The following is a 7,948-nucleotide window of genomic DNA, read 5'->3' as shown; positions in this document are numbered from 1 at the left end:
CTTGGAGGTGAGAGTCACCTACTACTTTGAGACTGCCTGGGATGGATGATAGTAACGGGGGAGGCCGGCCACAGAGAATTTCAAATGGGGAGAAGCCATCCTTTCTAGGAGTACACTGGGAGTGGAGGACGGCTAAGGGGAGTAGATCCATCCATCCCAGGGAGGTGTCTTGGCATAGCTTAGACAATGTTTCTTTGAGGGTACGGTTTATATGCTCTACTTTCCCTGAACTCTGAGGCCAGTAGGCCGTGTGAAGCCTTCAGGAGACATTGAGGGCCGAGGCCAGAGTCTGTAGCACGTCTGAGACAAAGGCTGGTCCGTTGTCACTATGAATGGTGAGGGGAAGCCCATACCGAGGGATGATTTCGCGGAGGAGAACTTTGGTGACTTCTCTGGCTTTTTCAGTTCGGGTGGGAAAGGCTTCTACGCAGCCCGAGAAGGTACAGACGAGGACAAGAAGGTATTTTGTCCCTCAGTGAGGGGTCATTTCTGTGAAGTCTACCTCAAGATCCTCAAAAGGGGCAGATCCTGTTCATTGGACCCCAGGTGGTGGGGTCGGTCCGGTCTTGGGATTGTGTCTGGCACAGGTAGCACAGCGCTCTGTGATAGAACGGCATAGGGCTGTGAGCCTGGCTATATAGAAGTTTTTGGCTAGCAGCCTTTCAAGTCCAGTCTTCCCTAAGTGGGAAGTAGAGTGGTGTTCCAAAATGATGAGGGGAGCGAGGGTGGCTGATATGAATAAGCGACCATCACGCAGTATCCACCAACCTTGAGGATGCCGGGTGTCACCCTCATTTTGTGCCCAGCTGTCTTCTGCTGTGGTATAGGTAGAGCTTGGCGAGGCTGGTGTGGTGGAAGCAATGATGGCTGCGTCTGTGTCCTGGGCGGCTGCCTTCGCGGCATGATCAGCGAGGCGATTGCCAGCAGCCGGCTCATCGTTCCCTTTCTGGTGTCCTCGACAGTGGATGATAGCTAGGCGCTGGGGTGCCCAAACAGCTTTCAGTAGCTGTAGGATTTTGCTTTTATTTTTCATGGTTCTCCCTTCAGACGTGAGGAGGCCACGTTTTTTGTAGATGGCCCCATGTATGTGCACGGTGGCAAAAGCATACCTGGAGTCTATGTAAATGTTAGCCCTTTTGTCTTTTGAGAGCTGTAGTGCCCATATGAGAGCCCAGAGTTCGGCTCGTTGTGCTGACCACCCAGCTGGAAGTGCCTTTGCCTCCAGAACCTCCGAAGCTGTAGTTACAGCGTAGCCAGCTCTACGTAGTCCACCCTGTAGGAAATTGCTGCTGTCAGTATAGAGTGTAACCTCTGCGTCCTGCACAGGGGAGTCTTGTAGGTCCGGCTGTGTGGCATGGACCTCATAATGACTTCTAGGCAGTCGTGTTCAGGCTCGCCTTCGGCTGTGGGGAGGAAGGTTGCCGGGTTTAAGGCTTGAACAGTCTGGAGACTTATGCGAGGATTTTCCAGAAGGAGCCCCTGGTATTGGGTGAGCCTGGCATTGGAGAGCCATCATGGACCCTGACAGTTCATGAGCATAATTACAGAATGGGGAAACTTGACTGTGAGTTGTTGTCCGAGGGTGAGCTTGTCAGCTTCCTGGATGAGGAGTACTATAGCGGCTAAGGCCCTCAGGCATGGGGGCCACCCGGAAGCGACCGGGTCCAGTCTTTTGGACAGGCAAGCAATAGGTCTTATCCAGGGTCCAACTGTGTGGGTTAGGAGTCCCAATGCAGTTTTGTCTTTTTCATGGACAAATAGGCAGAAAGGTTTTTCCGTGTCGGGTAGACCCAAAGCTGGGGCTCTCCCAAGTAAGTCTCTGAGTTCTGTGAAGGCCTTTTCCTCTGTCTCTCCCCATTTTAGGGGTTGTTTGTCCTGTCCTGAGAGTGACTCATAAAGTGGTTGGGCTATGGCCGAGAACCCGGGAATCCAGATCTGACAGAATCCAGCTGCCCAAAAAAATTCACATAGGGCTCGCCTAGTGGTGGGCCATGGGAGGTTGGTAATAACCGCTTTTCGTTCTGCGCTGAGGGCCCGTTTTCCTTGGGTGATTATGAAGCCCAAATATTTGACTTCCTGTCTGCAGAGCTGAGCCTTTTTCCAGGACACCTGGTACCCTTTGGTGGCCAGATGTTGTAAGAGGGCAATTGTGGCTTGGTGGCAGGCCTTTCTTGTTGGGCAGGCGATGAGGAGATCATCTACATATTGTAAGAGAGTGCAGTTGACTTGTTCTCGTGGGAAACTCGCAAAGTCCGAAGCCAGGTCCTCACTGAATAGCGTGGGGGAGTTCTTAAACCCTTGTGGAAGCCTTGTCCAGGTGAGCTGCATTTGATGCCCTGACTTAGGGTCAGTCCACTCAAAGGCAAAGATGGGTTGGCTTATCGGGTCTAGTTGAATTCAGAAGAAGGCGTCCCTAAGATCCAGGCACGTGAACCAGGCGGCCTCCGGTGGAACCTGGCTGAGAAGGGTGTAGGAATTGGGAACTACTGGATGCAGAGACTGAGTTACTTGATTCACTGCACGGAGGTCCTGAACTGGGCGATATTCACCATTTGGCTTTTTGACGGGGAGTAGCGGTGTGTTCCAGGGGGACTGACACTCAACGAGGATGCCAGCATCTTTCAGCCATTCAAGATGTGTCTGAATGCCTATTTGAGCTTCCCTGGAAATCGGGTATTGTCGAAGCTGTTGCGGCTGGGCTCCAGCCTTTAGTTCATTTATGACAGGGGCCCGTTTGCTGGCAAGTCCGGGAGGATTGTTTTCTGCCCATACCCCTGGTACCTTAGTTCGGTAGTACTCAGGATTTGTTTTGGCGGCCTCTGATTCAAATAGTCTCCATTCTTCGTCCCTAGGCATGTTGAGGGACAGGATGAGCTGCGGCTCGGCGGGGCTCAAGTTCTTGGTTGTTTGGCCAGATTGCTCGAAGGAAATCCGTGCCCCTAACTTAGTGAGTAGGTCTCTCCCAAGCAGTGGGATCGGGCACTCAGGTACATATAAGAACTCATGGGAGATGACGTGGCCTCCTATTTGCAGGTTCGAGACCAGCAGAACGGCTGACTTACTGCCTGGTCTCCGGTGGCCCCCATGATGGTTACAGTCCGATTAGTAAGGGGAGCCACTGGGGAAGTAACCACTGGGTATTCTGCTCCTGTGTCTACCATAAAGGTAATCTTTTGGCCCCTGTGTCTAAATCAACCATGAGCTCGTGGGGGCCTAGCAGTAGAGAGCCCGGTCCCCATCAATCAGAGTCTATGCCGGCCAGGCTGCTGAACTCAGGTTCCTTCTTACCAGAAGGTGTAGGCCGCGGATGGCTTCTGGGTTGAGGCTGTTGCCGATTGGGGCATTCATTTTTCCAGTGCCCCACCTCCTTGCAATAGGCACATTGATCCTTTTTGAGCGTCCCGCGAGGCTGCGTTGGATTTCTCGTCTGCCCCACAGTCCTTCTTTGGTTGGTGTTTTGTTGGAGTGCCACCGCCAATAGGGTTACTTTCTGCCTCATCCTCTTATCAGCGTCTCGCTTGGCTACATTGTCGCGGTTGTGGAACACTTTGTTAGCCACCTCTAGCAGCTGGGTGATGTTCATCCCGGCGAAGCCTTCGAGTTATTGGGGCTTTCGGCAGATGTTGGGGGCTGACTGTGCAACAAAAGCCGCATTTACCATTCGCTGATTTTCTGGCGCCTCTGGGTCAAACGGGGTGTATATGCGGAAGGCTTCACATAGTCTTTCGTAGAAGTCTCCGGGCGTTTCTTCACTGTCTTGAGTTACATCAGCTGTCTTTGACATATTAGTCGGCTTCTTGGCCCCTTGTCGGAGGCCCCGCAGAATGGCCTCTTGATACCTCCTGATAGCACCTCTACCTTCTTCCGTGTTGAAGTCCCAGTCAGGCCGGTTGTCAGGAGCAGCCTCGTTAGCCCATCTCGTGTCCATGATGCCTCCTGGAGCCATCTCTTCCAGCCACTTTCGAGCTTCTTGTAGGATTCTCCGCCTCTCTTCAGTGTTAAAGAGGGTGGGAAGGAGTTGTTGACAGTCTTCCAAGGTAGGTCAGTGTGTTTGGAAGATGGATTCCATGAGGTCAATCATAGCTTGGGCTTTTCTGAGTAGGCTGGGGTGTGATGTTTCCAGTTCAGGAGGTCAGTGGTGGTAAAGGGCTGGTAGTAGATTATAGGTCGGCCAGGAAGGGGAGTCCCATCTGGGCCGATAAGATCGGGCCCTCGGGTTTCCCAGAGAGGCATCTAGAGGGCTGGGACATTTCGCGGCCGAAGGTGGCGGGTGAGATCTTGGGGTGTGGGCTTTGCAGGCCGACCCTTGGGTTGAGCGGCTGGTGGGGGTGTGGGCTCTGCAGGCCGACCCTCGAGTTGAGCAGCTGGCGGGGAAACGAAGGGCGGCGGGGTGTCTGGAATTGCCTCCGGAGTGGTTTGCGGGACTGGTGGGACGTATGGTGGTAGCAGGATTTGCAGTTCCTCCTCATGGTCCCCTTGGTGTATAGTCTTTGTCAGAGGGGTGTTGGGAGTTCCTTTCAGAGTCTGGGTTACGAGAATCCTGCACTGTCCCTTTTTACTAGAGCAGAACCGTACCCAAGGTGGTAGGGTCCTGGCAATTTCCAACCAGGAGTCAATGTATGGAAACTGATCCAGGTCACCAGGATTGCCGGTCACCACAATATAAATGCGTTGGACGATGGCCAGGTCTAGGGTTCCCTCTGATGGCCAGCCTACATTAAAAGTGGGCCATTCCAATTCACAGAGGGTTCTTAACTTTCCTGGGGTCATGCAGACTCCATAATCTCCACCATAACCCTTCTCAAAATTCTTTAACATGCAGTCTAGGATGGTAGGCTTACTTTGCTTCCCTCCCATAGTGTACCATGTCGCAGAAGGGGGGGAGGGGGACTCACTCAGGTGCTGTCCTGCTCACGTCCTTTGCGGGAACTTAGAAGTGTCTTGACTAAGGTCTATCCGTATAAGCCCCGGACCAGACCACTGCATGAAGTGGATGACCGTTATGCCGTATGATGCTACGCAAGAATCAGGGTGCAGCCCACTCAGGTTCCGTAGCTAAAAGCGGTGGAACCAAACAAACAGGCACACAATCAGGCATTCACACAATCACACCGGATAGACACCCTCCCAAGGGTGTCCCTGCCTGGGTAGGTTATAAGAACCTACCGGGAGGTGATCAGGCTCCCCTTCTGTCACGTGGGACAGGACTGACTTGGATAATGCCCAGGGGCTTACCTGGTCCGATGGGAGGATCCGGCTCGTTATCCCCGATCTCTCTCTTCGTGGGTCCAGCTGGGGAAACGCGGGCTGCGGCCACCCAGGGAAGGCCCGGTTCAGGGTCTGCCAAAATCGGTGGGGCACGCCTACACCCTTCTCCGGTTCCCTGTTGCTCCACAGCCCACCTCTCGCCCCACACTGGTGGCGCAAGGGGCCAGCGCAGTTGGGTTTCCGGGTCAGGGAACCAAATGTTGCCGAAAAATGGCAGAGACCGAGAAACCCAAGCGGCACGTAGAGATCAGGGAGAACACAGCTTTATTTCACCGGCAGGCTCAGCGGGATCGTTCCCAAAAAGACTGAACACTTACTGGGGTCGGGCGCTTTGTTTTATAGGGTTAGGCTTCCGGGTTTGGGAGAATTTGCGCCATTGCTATTGCGGCCCTAAGGGATTGGTTAAAGCTGGCCGGGGTGAAAGGGAGGTCCGTCCCTAACAGCTGTGATCACTTGAAAACTGCTCTGACAGGAAAGCCTCTAACGGCTGTGCTCGCAGGAAAACTGCTCCGATAAGATGTTGGAAGAGGGAGGGGGATGGGTAAGCCTCTAACGGCTGTGCTCGCAGGGTAGCTGCTCCAACACCATAGCCTTAAATGTAGAGATTAGTCACATTGCTTGTTCAATGGCAAAGGCCCTGAATGCCACTTCACAGGCTATACACACCATGGGCCAAGAATTAGGACAAGTCAGAGAAGCAGTTCTTGAAAATCAATCTGCCATAGACTACCTTCTGCTCAAACACAATCAAGGATGTGAAAATTTTAAATCTGATAAAATTTTTCAATTTGATAATTCTCATTTAATAGAAGATAATGATGCAAGAGTTAGCATGTTCCTAGGTAGACAGGAAGGTCCCTGGTGGAATAAACAAAGACAGCTATATCCTAAAACTTCAGGTTTTGAAATCACTCCTTTACTCCAGGACATAATGTAACAAGGCCTTGAGATGAATCATAAAATTCATTTTGGCCTGACAAATGGAGCAGATCTGATAGATAAGAGTGGGTTACTTTGCTGATTCCTTTAGGATGGACAAGCAGAACAAACCTGGTAGATGAATTTCATTAGAAGATGCCGGTTCCCTGCTTCAAACAAGTTCCCTTCTTCAAACAGCTCCCCTTCCCCAAGCAGGCAAGGGAAGGTATAAAAGTAAGAGCTTTTGTCTCAGTCATGGGGCACCCCCATTTGGGACCCCCTCCGGCTCGGGAGCTGCAACCCCTTCTCCTGACTCTAACAAACTATCCTCTTTTTAAAACTTTTTGCCTCTCCCTGGTCCGTGTTTCCATTCTTTGGCTTCATGAGACACGGTCCCGGCCCACACTCAGAAACTGCTGGCAGATCCAACATAACCTACATCAATAAGGTACAGCAAATTCATAACATAATTTCCAATATTAAACAACAGACAGGATTCTTTGGCTTAGATTTATCCTTCCTTACTTCCTGGCTTCCTAGCTTAACAGGACTTAAAGAAGACTTTCTCATATTTCTGTTATTCATTATTATAGGAATTGTCTCTTGCTGCTTGCCTATGGTGTATCTCTGCTTGTGGACCACTCGCTAGCTGGCTATGACGGCCTCCAAAGCAACAAAACCCTCATCTGGATATGCTCATCTACCAGGGACCCTTAGATAGACCTCTGGACAAGCCCTAGTTGCTGGTCTCTCTCTATGCCCCTCCTCAGCCTGAAGTAGCCAGAGCAGTCATCGCCCCTATCCCCTAACAGCAGTTAGGATTTCGTCTTTAGATGGGGATTGAGACAGATTAGTTAGTATAATTGCTAGGTAGATAGCGGGGTCCCTGGTGGAATAAACAAAAGACAGCCATATCCTAAAACTTCAGGTTTTGAAATCACTCCTTTACTCCAGGACATAATGTAACAAGGCCTTGAGGTGAATCATAAAATTCCTTTTGGCCTGACAAATGGAGCAGATCTGATAGATAAGAGTGGGTTACTTTGCTGATTCCTTTAGGATGGGCAAGCAGAACAAACCTGGTAGACAAATTTCATTAGAAGGCGCCAGTTCCCCTCTTCAAACAGCTCCCCTTCCCCAAGCAAACAAGGGAAGGTATAAAAGTAAGAGCTTTTGCCTCAGTCACGGGCAACCCCCATTCAGGACCCCCTCCTGCTCGGGAGCTGCAACCTCTTCTCCTGCCTCTAATAAACTATCTTCTTTTTAAAACTTTTTGCCTCTCCCTGGTCCGTGTTTCCATTCTTCAGCTTCACGAGACACAATCCTGGCCCACACGTAGAAACTGCTAGCAGATCCAACATCACCTACATCAACACCAAAGAGGAAACTGAGGTCAAGAGAGACAGTTGTCCAAACTCAAAAGCTGGTGTTCTTTTCTGAACCCAAGCTGCCTCTTTGAAGGAAGGTGTAAAGTTGAGGCAAGAATGAAGGGATGACAGAGTGCAGTGTAAGGAAATCACCTACTAGGGTTTTGTTTGAATTTACCTCAAAGCTATCAATGCTTGAACTTCAGGCATCTCATTTGCATGAACCCTTTGGGAAGCTAACATCAGGGCTCTTAGCAAAGTGTCTACTTGGCCATATATTTTTTTAAATTTGCAAAAGTAGGTTGGGGGTGATAAAAGTCAACTGGCATCTTAGGATGACTAACCACAGATTTAGGTTTATGGCGGAGCTGGGTTCCCTGTTACTCTCTAGTACT

The sequence above is a fragment of the Rhinolophus sinicus genome, chromosome 11 (genome assembly GCF_057876585.1).
Source record: "Rhinolophus sinicus isolate RSI-liver-muscle chromosome 11, RSI-T2T, whole genome shotgun sequence".
NCBI classification, from domain to species: Eukaryota; Metazoa; Chordata; class Mammalia; order Chiroptera; family Rhinolophidae; genus Rhinolophus; species Rhinolophus sinicus.
This window is presented reverse-complemented; position numbering follows the sequence as displayed.